This window comes from Gossypium arboreum, chromosome 10 (genome assembly GCF_025698485.1).
Source record: "Gossypium arboreum isolate Shixiya-1 chromosome 10, ASM2569848v2, whole genome shotgun sequence".
In the NCBI taxonomy this organism is placed as follows: Eukaryota; Viridiplantae; Streptophyta; class Magnoliopsida; order Malvales; family Malvaceae; genus Gossypium; species Gossypium arboreum.
Window position 1 is genome coordinate 51788608 of NC_069079.1, and position 8131 is coordinate 51796738.

The 8131-nt window shown below is 33.1% G+C and overlaps 1 long non-coding RNA gene across 1 annotated transcript; it reads right to left on the bottom strand.

Moving 5' to 3' along the window:
* Positions 1-996: 996 nt before the first annotated feature.
* LOC128282518 (uncharacterized) lies at positions 997-2527 on the bottom strand. Its single transcript, XR_008272812.1, has 2 exons — positions 1704-2527; positions 997-1430 (listed from the first exon to the last, which is right to left on the bottom strand). It is a non-coding gene; the product is annotated as an uncharacterized LOC128282518 (long non-coding RNA).
* Positions 2528-8131: the final 5604 nt, after the last annotated feature.

An 8131-nucleotide genomic window follows, 5' to 3' on the forward strand; every position in this document is an offset into this window, starting at 1 on the left:
AATAGGAAATTGGGTGAGACTTTTAAGCCTGAGGTTTGCGGTAGGGGGATCCTTTAAGCCTTTATTCATTCTTATTTTATGGAGAAGGACTCTCAACACTTATGAGACTTCCAAATTAGGAGTTCTTGGTACAAGGAGCGGGAATTTGTCGAAGAAGGCCACAAATCACCCACTTGATGTTTGCTGATGATTGTATACTATTTGGGGATGTGACGAGAGATGGTACTAATGTTATAAAGAGTATCCTAAAGGAGCATAAAGATGTCTCGGGAAAATGTATCAATTTTGATAAATCTATAGCATTTTTTAGCTCTAACACCTCGAGTGAAGGAAAAGATTTGGTCTCTCAACTGCTTAATTTAAGGTGTCCACTAAACCATAGAAATATTTAAGGCTGCCGAATATTGTTAGTAGGGGAAAATGATAGGCTTTTTAAGGCTTGAAGGATAGAATGAAAGCAAAAATTAGCTGATGGAGTATTCAACACCTCTCGCAAGATGGAAAGGGGGTATTTGTAAAAGCTGTCCCCGAAGCTATTCTTACTTATCCTATGCTATATTTTTATTACCAAATACTTTGTGCTCAGAACTTGAGAGTATTATTGGTCAGTTTTTGTGGCATAAAAGTAGCAATAAACGTGGCATTCGTTGGTGTAATTGGAAACATTTATGTGAGTTAAAGGATTATGAAGGCTTGGGGTTTTCACTTTTTATCAAAATTCAATTTAGCTCTAATTGCTAAAAAAGGACGGCGTTTGTTCAGTTATCCGAATTCATTATTAGCAAGGACTCTTAAGGTAAAATATTTCTCAATTACAATTTTTTTGGAGTCGAGTTTAGGTTAACTTCCTTATTATATTTGGAAGAGTATTTGGGCCACTATCCTTGAGGCTGGCCTGTGTTAGAGAATTGGTATGGGTTTAGAGGTTTTGGTGAGAATGGATGCATGGATACCTAGGAACCCAAATAAAAAAATTCAGTCCCTCTTTCATGAAAATTCTATTCAAACAGTGGCAGATTTAATTGATTCGAAAACAAGGAAATGGAAGGAGGATGTTATACACTCTACCCTTATAGAAGAAGATGCAAGGCGAATCTTAGCCATCCTTCTGTCTAATGTTCCACATGAGGATTTTTGAGCTTGGAATGGATAAGCAATAAGGGAGTACATAGTGTGCAATGCTTACAAATGGTTAATACATAATCATCAAGAAAATTTTTACTGAAGAAAATTCCTATCCCTACGCTAATCTGTACAAGAGACTTTGGAGCCTAGACCAGCCCTCCAAAATTAAAATAACAGCCTGGAGGATTACAAATAATTTTCTATCTACTTATGCTAATTTGAATTATGGGAGACTGATTATTTCAGAAAATTGTCCTCGATGTCACAATGGTGTTGAAATGATGGAACATGTGTTCCAGGAATGCCTGCAGACGAAAGAAATATGGCATCAATTAGGGATCGTGCGACAAACAGAAACATAAGAGTCATCAATGAAAGATTAGATTCAACATTTTTTTTGTAAATAACTCATTGTAACTTTGTCGTGTGTTTTGTTTTGTGATGTGGGCTATATGGACTGAGCGTAATAAGTTATTACATGAAGGGCAACATTCCATTGCAACAGACAGTGAATTTCATTAAGCACTATTTGGTGGAAGGTGATGGTGGGAGAGACAAATCAGTTGTATGTATAGTACCTATAGTGTCTTGGAAGTTGCCACAAGAACATTTCGTTAAAATAAACTTTGACGCAGGATTTTGTCAACAAAATAACAAATCTTGTTCAGATATTATTATTCGGGATTATTCAGGTAGTGTTCTCTGTTCAAAAACTAAAATGCATGTCAACATATCTTCACATTTTGCAGCGGAGGCAATGGCTTGTTTCCAAGCGACTGAGACAGGCTTTCAATTGGGTTTTCAAGTGTGGAAATCAAAGGTGACTCCTTGGCTGTGATCTGAAAACTAAAAGAAAAGAGAGTCGAAAGGTCAGTAATGGGGGCATACATCTGTAACATAAGAACAACATGCGAGCGGTATCAACACTGCGTTTTTCATTATGTGTCAAAACATGCAAATGGTGTTGCACGTCTCTTGGCAATAGAGGGACTAAAAAGAAATGTAGAAACTTATCTTGCTAGAGCTATTCCCTCTTTCGCGCATAAGGTAGTAGAAGTAGATTGACAACAATTAGGCTCCTAATGACACCTCAATCGACGATTCAATGATTTGGGATGGAGAAGCAAATCAGTAACGAGATCGGAGAGTTATTTTGGGTCTTTTCAGGTTTGGTATGGCTAATCAAAACACTGAAGCGTCGTCATCGATTCTAAAAGGCCCCTTTTAGAAACTCTGAAATGTGTTATGTAGATTTTTTGGACAATCCCAGCGCCTTTATGAAAGCAACTGAAGGGTTTCTTTGCTCAGATGCTCAAGGAACGGAAAATCTACTTGGGTGGTGGGTTGTGCATTGTACTTTTTTATTTATTTAATGCTTTGTCGGTTTGATTTTATCTTCTTTAGATTTGGGTTGATTTTTTTTTGTTGTTTTATTTTATTTGTCCGAGTGCTTTGGACCAGTTCAGTTGTTGGACTTTGTTCCTTTATGTGTTTTTGGGCCTTTTCAACTTTGGGCTCTTTTTTAATAATAAAAGCCAACAATTCTTTTTAAAAAAGGGTAATTAGGTATTCTAGAAAATAATTAAATTTTTCAATTTATAAATTTTAGTAAATCTTTCAATCTTTAGAATTAATAGGCTATTAAATTTTTAAAAAAATGTTTTCCATCTATTACAACATTTTTTTAACTCATTCTTATTTTTTTCTCATTCTACATTTTTCATCAATTTTTTTTCAATTCCTTTGGTTACCTTATTTATCTATTATTTTCTATCATTTCAAATAGGTAATTATCTATCAATAACTAATGACAAAAAATTTTCCAACTCCACCTAAGTTAACTTTTAGTGTATGGAAGACATAGAGATAGAAGACAATGGAGGCTACCAAAACTCCTAATTAAATTTCACCCTTAAATCATTTATAATGTTCTTTTGATGTATTATAACATTCAAGTTTGGGCTACTTTCAATTTTCAATTTTGAGTTGTATAAATACTTCTTTGGTTGAGTTTTACTTTGTATTTTGAATTTAGATATTGTTTTTTCCATGGAGTTTTGATGAAATATTCACTCTTATACTTTAAATTTAATTTGATTTTCATGTCATATTTTTACTAGCAAGTACATGTGTTAAATTAGGGACAATAATAAATTTAGATTCAAAAAAGACAACGATGATTAGAAGGGAGACGGGAAGTTTTTAAACAATTGGTCATAGGTTAGGGGTGAAACTAGAAATTCTTTTAGAGGGTCGAAATTAAATTGTAATTTTTACAATAGAAAAAATACAATTCCATCATTTTAATAGACTACATATTTATAATTTTTAAAAGATTAAATCAAATTTTTATATTTTTAAGGGGGGCAAAGTATAATTTTACCTTTATTAATTTTAAATTTTAAAAATTTTAAAGAGAATATATGAAAAAAAATTTCATTTAGGGGGGCCGCGCCCCTGCCAGCCCCCTAGTTTCACCATTGTCATAGGTGTAATATATTTGAATGCAACATATTACAGATGAAGATCTTTCTAGCTTGAGACATGATATTGAAACTAAGAAAAAGATAGATGAAGATTTTAACAAATACTATTTTTAGATATATCAAAAGAGAATCCAATAAAGCAACAATTTTGTTAGCAAAATTTAGCTTGAATATTAGCTTTGAGATGTATCTGATGGAGAATATCTTGGCTAACTTCACAAACCATTTCTTTAAAAAAAAATGTTGATTTATTTATTCTATTGTGAGCATTGAAATTTAGTCTAATTTCTATTTATGTTTCTTAGTATGACATAATATATTTTTTGGTTGAATGATATGATTTTTAAATCTTGCTCTTTTATTCTCTTTACTTTTCTTTGAAATTTTTTTCCAAGAAAACTCAAAAAGCTCTATTTACATCACCAGCACAATAATTTTTCCACAAAAGACTTCAAACTTTTTATCAAGACATTGTTATATAGTAGAATATCATTTAACTTTTGGCTTTTCTTACTTTTATATCTTCTATAAAATAACACTTTTAACTTTATTGTCCTTTTTACTATTCTCTTCCACTGATTTAGGGTTTTTTTTGTCAATTTCACTGCCGTTTGAGCAACATTTGCCATCCATATGATTCAAAAGAAAAGAACTTGTATCACTATCTCAATTTCAATTCAAACATGGGTTTGATTCATACTCCACCATTGCTTCTGACTTTTGGTCAAAGTTGGTAGCTATCTCTTCTGTACTCCATTAGAGGTTGTGTAACTTTTATATTGGCTTTAATTTTCGATTTTTGGAGAAATTCTTTACAAAATTTTGGCTTACAATTTTCGCCATTCTATGTTCTCTAACTGAAGTTTTTGATTTTTGCTTTCAATTTCTGATTTCTGACTTGTAATCTTTGTGAGTAGTGAGTCTAACATCCTAGAATAGGGCTAGAAGTTTAGGGCCTGGCGAGCTACAATTGATGGTTTGGGTCGAGAGTGAAAGTAGGGGCTCGACTGTAAAAAAATTAAGAGTATCCAAATGGCAATTATACCGAAGTTAGAAAGTCAACTTATTTCCTCTTCACAACACCACTCATACACATAACACTTTCCTATGTGTTAAATTCCAATCAAAACACTCAATACCTATAAATTAAACTTTTTTCATTAAAATTCCATATTCTTTTGAACTACAAAATTATCTCAAATTTCTTCATCGATTACTTATTTCTCTTGTTGTCAAGTTTCTACGAAAACAAGAACCCAATACTTAGCTCTTAAGATTAAAGGTAAGACACTGTTTCTTTATACGAATAGATGTATAGAAGTAACTAAGAAAGTTCGCAACTAAGGAAACTAGGTTCGCCAAAAGACTAACATGTGTGAACCTAGGTTCACTTGTGTTATGTATGAATTTTAATGTGCTTCGACTATTAGTGACTTGTGTATGTTAGTGAAATTGTGAACCTAATAGAATTGTCTACAAGCAAAGACAAGGGAAAGGCAAAACTTGTTTAAAGATTTTAGCAAACTGGTGAGTGTTTAGGGGTTTCCACTTGTATGTGCGAACCATATAGTTAATTAGAAGCTTAGGGTTTTATCCTAAGTTTCAATTGAAAGTCTTCTCTAAATTTTTTTTTATGATTGTGTTAAATATACGGTTTTATGAATAGTAAAATGCAAGCTCTATATTACGAGCTAGATATGAACAATGCTCAGCGAGCTCTTCATAGTTTGCGAGTTTTATGTGTAAGTAAATGTATTGACACTATAATCTTTTGTAAATCGTTGGATATAACGGCATACCATAGGATTGTGAGTACTCACCTTTATATTTTGTGATTTGGGTTAGAGGCCTTGGGACAGGTTAGGAGAAATCAGGTAATGGCAAGCCAAGCTCCATTCAATGGGATATACAAGTGTGTTGGAGAGTGTTAGCTTAATGCTATACTTATGGATATGTTTGACTCTTTAAGTCAAAATGAGGGGTTATAAGGAGATCCGTTTATCCAACTCAAAAGAACATGCGAATAAGATTGTGTTTTCCAAAATATTATGTTTTACTGTTTTAAGGTAACTAACAACAGGTAACTACGAATTAAGCTTCGCATAAATATGGCGAACCCAATTCGCAGAACAGTAACTTTGTTAAAAATCTTGTTTAACTTATGTTTTTGTGCATGTTATGTGGTTTTCCTATACATTCAATTAGTTTGCAAGAGCTCACATACTCCTTTCTAAACTCTGTAGACAGTTAGATCACATGATGTGTAGCAATGAAACGAATGATCCAAATGAAGCATAAACACTAAATATGTAGTACAAATGAACTCTAGATCTAAACGCAATGTGAGATTCTGCTTGGTCTTAGAGATAAATTTCTATCTGTTCAATTTGTCGATTGTTCTAAGATTTAGCTTTTTTTTCTTTATACTTTTAATACCTCTTGTGAACCGATAAAACTATATATACATACTTGAATTTTAAGTATATGAATTTAGTCCAAGCCTAGTTTGTTGTTTCCTTAATTTACAAGTTCATGCTTAAGTATTTAATATCTAATAGAGCATTCACCATAAGCAAAAGTATGAAATAATCCAAAATGACTAACTTATACAGAGTTTACCAAAGTTGCTGTAACACCACTCACCCGGTCTGATTGCTGGACCTGAGTTACAGGTTGTTACAACAACTATTAGAACTTATACACATGCATACACATGTTCAAATAAGAGTAACAACTACCACTATCAACTTTTAGAGATGAAATCATGACTAATTAAATATTTTGATAAATAATAGAAATAGAATTATTCGTGAAATAAGAACCATTTTGAAAGTTTTCAGATTTTAGCATAAATATCGATACTTTTACCCAAAATGCTAAAATTTCACAAGTTAAAACATTCTTCATGCTCAAAACATCATTCCTACTACCTATACAAGCAATGACTAACTCAATAAAACCTACTGTCATCTTTCAACCATCTTCCATGTCATATTAACGGGTATTCATCAAGAACTATTGTAACACCCCTCACTCGTATTCGACGTCAGAACAGAGTTACGAGGCTTTACTGGACTTACATTGCAAACAATCATACAATTCAAAGTCATAGATTTCAACCAAATTTAAAACCATTTGGTTTCAGTCATAAAGTCCCTAATACGAGCTTACGAGGCCCAAAACATGCTTTGGTAGTGGTTTGGGACTAAATCGATAACTCAGGAAATTTTTACAAAACTTAGAAAAATTTTGTTATAAACAGGGGTCACACGCCCGTGTGGTTTAGGACACGCCTGCGTGGGCAGGCCGTGTGTTCACACACGCCTGTATCCCTAACCCATGTAACTCTCTGTTTTGCAATGCATGAACAAATTGAAGTCACACGACCAAGTCACACACCCGTGTGGTTAATTTAATTTTCATAAAATAACTGCAAACTTCATACGTCCAAGACACACGCCTATGTCCCAGGCCGTGTCCCTCACAGGCTGAGACACACGCCCGTATGCTCAATTCTGAGCATTCAGTTTCTCAAAATTAAGGTGCAGGGGACACACGCCCGAAACACATGCCCATGGGATAGGCCATACTCGTGTGGACAAAATAAGGGCTATTTACCAAGCCATTTGCCACCCTCATTTACACATACACATACACAAATTTAATGGCATAAACCATGGTAAACTTAGGCAACCAAAATATCTACAATCATGGCCAACACATGTTAATGCAATACCTTCATCTATCATGCTTATGACATTTCATTATGTCAAATCAAACATACCAATTTCACATTCAAAAACACCTCTACGACACTTTCAATTTGCATTAACTTATCAAGATAATCCATCATACCAATAAACCAAACTCATCCATTTCACAACAAGTCATTAAGCCACAATCAACATTTAAGAAATCAATATAAACCACATCACCAAAGGGGCATGGCACATACACGCATATATATATATGTATATATATATATATAAGCTTACAATCAATTTAACCAAAATGAGTCTATTTACATGGCCAAATACCAAATCAAGCCTTTGACAATTACAAGCCAATACATTTGGCCAAAATCATGATGACACATATAACAAAATGACCAAGTCCCTATACATGCCATATACTCAAAATATTCAAAATCATCGATACCCAAAATGACAGTTTGATAGTGTGATGCGATCTCCGATGACCTCTAACCCGAGCTAGCTTGGTAACACTATAAAATATGGAAAAATAAAACAGAATAAGCTATATAGCTTAGTAAGCTCATATGAAAGAAATAAGCAAATCTTACCATACCTTTAACATTCAAGTAATGTAATATAAGATAATGTAATTTATCATAATCTCATTATCATAATTCGTTCCATCACAAATTACCTTGAAATCATTATTTCACGAATTTAATAATCATAAGCTTTATGTACATACCTGTACCATCTTATAATAATTTCATACCTATTCTCATCGTTGACATACCCAATGAACCACTGGAAATAAAAATATTGGAT